This window comes from Nerophis lumbriciformis, linkage group LG20, assembly GCF_033978685.3.
Source record: "Nerophis lumbriciformis linkage group LG20, RoL_Nlum_v2.1, whole genome shotgun sequence".
In the NCBI taxonomy this organism is placed as follows: Eukaryota; Metazoa; Chordata; class Actinopteri; order Syngnathiformes; family Syngnathidae; genus Nerophis; species Nerophis lumbriciformis.
The window spans coordinates 16,176,157-16,180,000 of NC_084567.2; the positions used below are offsets into that span (position 1 = coordinate 16,176,157).

A 3,844-nucleotide genomic window follows, 5' to 3' on the forward strand; every position below is an offset into this window, starting at 1 on the left:
GGAAATTGGAGAAAATCTTTCACCTCATTGGCAGATGGCGAACTTGGGGGACTTGAAAGATGACCGCAACCGCATCAGAAAGTCGTCAACCATCCGCAATCCACCCGATCTAACATTTGATCAGAACCGCATCCGCCCGTCATCCGCCCGCACCCGCCCGTTGTTATATATCTAATATAGACGATGCAAGGCATTAGTGAGGTTATAAAGCTTTTGCCTGTTAAAGAAAGGAGACTGATCCAATGCAGCACAGACATTCGCGTGCCACGCTGTCACGACCCAGACGCACACCAGTGCGCAATCATATGGGAGCCGCGCTGAGCGCACCTCCAAGCGCGTCTCGCTGCCGGCGACGGCCGGGTATATGGGCCCGACGCTCCAGCGCCATCCATTTTCAGGGCTAGTTGATTCGGCAGGTGGGTTGTTACACACTCCTTAGCGGGTTCCAACTTCCATGGCCACCGTCCTAGCTGCTGTCTATATCAACCAGGGTGAGCCCCACCCCTTTCGTGAGCGCACTGCGCGCGGAGTGACCCCTGTTACGCGCCCCCGGCAACAGGGGTGGCGGGCAGGTAAGCTGCGCGGGCGGAGCGTGACGCCGGCCGCGGCGAAGGCGGACGAGGCGGGGTGTCGGTGCGGTGGGCGCGGTGGTGACCCTGGACGTGCGTCGGGCCCTTCTCGCGGACCGCCTCAGCTACGGCTCCCGGTGGGGCCCTCTCGGGGGAAGGGGCCTCGGTCCCGGACCCCGGCGAGGCGTCCCTTCTCCGCTCCGTAAAAGTGTCCATCTCTTTTCTTTTTTTTTCTTCTGTTGTGGCATATGCTGCAGGTGCCTGCTCGTTTTTCGTATGTGGGTAACAACATTTAACTATGTATATATATTTCCGAATTGGTTTAACTGCCACCCGCCTGAATCTATTTAAAATCTAATTTTTTTTTATAATTTGAACCACCCGACCCGACCCGACCCGCGGATAAAATCTTTTTTTTTTTTATTTCATCCGCCCGATCCGCGGATAATCCGCGGACTACGCGGTTGTGCCCGCAAACCGCGCATCTCTAATATATATACAACATATATCTCCCTTTTTTAACTTTTGTTTTTCTTTCCTTGTAAACAAAACAAAATCACACTGTATATGTGTTGTCTGTCTAATTATAAATAATGCAGACGAGGCGTGTTGGCTGAGTTCTTGACGTTTACTTTCACAGCGTGCTCATAACCTCATTCTTAGCTGCCGGGTGGCGACATGCAACAACACTTTTCGGGGCTACCGCGCATGCTCGTCACTTCCGTTGCATGCTGGGTAGTGTAGTTGTTATATTCCCTAGCTCAGGGGTCGGCAACCCAAAATGTTGAAAGAGCCATATTAGACCAAAAATACAAAAAACTAATCAGTCTGGAGCCGCAAAAAAATAAAAGCCATATTACATACAGATAGTGTGTCATGAGATATAAATTGAATTAAGAGGACTTAAAGGAAACTAAATGAGCTCAAATATAGCTACAAATGAGGCATAATGATGCAATATGTACATATAGCTAGCCTAAATAGCATATTAGCATCGATTAGCTTGCTGTCATGCAGTGACCAAATATGCCCGATTAGCACTCCACACAAGTCAATAACATCAACAAAACTCACCTTTGTGCATTCATGCACAATGTTAAAAGTTTGGTGGACAAAATGAGACAGAAAAAGAAGTGGCATAAAACATGTCCTAGCAAGTCAAGTTATATAAGTAAACAAACTACGGTGAGTTCAAGGACCGAAAAAATTAGTAGGACAAAACGGCGCTCGCCAAATACTTGAATCAGTGAAGCATGTTTAATATAAACAGTGTGATTTATAACAATTAGGGAGGTTTGTGTCATGTTTGTCCTCCTACAGAAACCATATTAAAACCTAAAATATATTTTTTCCCCCTCATCTTTTTCCATTTTTCATACATTTTTTAAAAAGCTCCAGAGAGCCACTAGGGCGGCGCTATAGAGCCGCATGCGGCTTTAGAGCCGCGGGTTGTCGACCCCCGCCCTAGCTCATAACATCACATCTTTCCCTCTATAAAGAAATAATGTTAACTCAATAAAGTGTATTTCATTTTTTAGCTTTAACTTTTCATTTTTTAGCATTGCAACCACATTTGCAAACAACTTTTCTCTTCATAGAATTTTCTTTCAATAAAGTGAAAAAATGTCAAAGCATCATAACAAACAGTTATGTCAAATAGCAGCAGAAGTGCACTTTTTGGAGAGCTGTATTATTTTCAGTTTTGTGCCCAAGGGACTGATTTTATTTAACACTATATTATTATTTATACACCTATAGTGATCACAGAGACAGGTTGTTTTTGTGTTACTGTATATATTTGTTTTTCTGAAAAATCCCACTTAATATACTTTGGGTAACAACAGTCAATATTTATTTATTTTATTTTATTTGTTTAGGGGGTAACAGTCAATATTTATTTATTTATTAGATTAGATTTTTTTCTTACATAATAAAAGTGAGCTTTTGTTAAACCAAATAGTGTTTTTTTCCACATACAACAACCTATCTGGACTCGATAAGAGAATCGATAAGGAATCGGTTCCATAAGAGGATTCGATAATAGACTCGAACTCGATAATTTCTTATCAAACATCATCCCTAGTCATGCTTCAAAAAGTGGAACCACAGCAACAGAGCATGCATACGTGAAAAGCGCAGCACAGGCCGATTTAAAATAGACAGAATTTAATAACAATGTTTAGTTAATAGCTACAAAACGTCCCAGATATACACTCACTTCATTTAGTACAACATGTTGATACACAAGTCCATGCAGCCATGTAAGAACTGTAAAAATGAGCTCAAAGCTCCATATCAGGGGTGTCCAAACTTTTTCCGGCAAGAGCCGCGTAAAAAAATGACGATCACTTTGATACATTTGAACGTTAAAGACAGTAAAACCAAAACATTGTGCTAAATGATCTAAACACAACAGCCATATCTGAGCTTTGTGTTACCGGTAACAGAGCACATTCTACACAATTTTGCCATAAATTAAGCATTTTCAAGCATAAAAACGGGTAAATGAACTGAAAATGCCACTGCTACAGTAGTGTGAGACCAAAACAATCACACCGTGCTGCAGCATTACTAGCATTAGCATGCTAACCCTTTTTTTTTTTGCCAATTTTGCAGCCAAACACCTCAAACTCATATAACTGGGTACTTGACACATGCTAAATGTTAGCATGCTAGCATTAATGCGATAACTCTTTTAGCCAATTTTGTAACCAAATGCCTCAGACTCATACACAACTTTGTATTTGACGCAAGCTAACTGTTAGCATGTTAACTTTAGCATTCTAGCATGCTAACTTTTTTGGCCAATTTTAGAGCCCGAACACCTCAGAGTCATATAAGTTAGTACTTGACACATGCTAACTGTTAGCATGCTAACATTAGTGTGCACACCATTTTGGCCAATTTTGCAGCCAAACGCCTCAGATCTATATACATTGGTGCTTGACACATGCTAACTGTTAGCATGCTAACATTAGTGCGCACACCTTTTTAGTCAATTTTGCAGCCAAACGCCTCAGATCCATATACATTGGTGCTTGACACATGCTAACTGTTAGCATGCTAACATTAGTGCGCACACCTTTTTAGCCAATTTTGCAGCCAAACACCTCAGATCCATATACGTTGGTGCTTGATACATGCTAACTGTTAGCATGCTAACATTAGTGTGCACACCTTTTTAGTCAATTTTGCAGCCAAACGCCTCAGATCCATATACATTGGTGCTTGACACATGTTGACTGTTAGCATGCTAACATTCGTGTGCACACCTT

The 3,844-nt window shown here is 42.3% G+C and overlaps 1 protein-coding gene across 1 annotated transcript in view; it reads right to left on the reverse strand.

The window, feature by feature from the left end:
* Positions 1–2,718: 2,718 nt before the first annotated feature.
* adgrv1 (adhesion G protein-coupled receptor V1) overlaps positions 2,719–3,844 on the reverse strand; it is a 513,902-nt gene continuing 512,776 nt past the window's right edge. Inside the window, exon 95 of the mRNA XM_061980535.1 lies at positions 2,719–3,844. This exon is cut by the window's right edge and continues 1,007 nt beyond it. The gene's annotated coding sequence lies outside the window, so the exon portion shown is untranslated.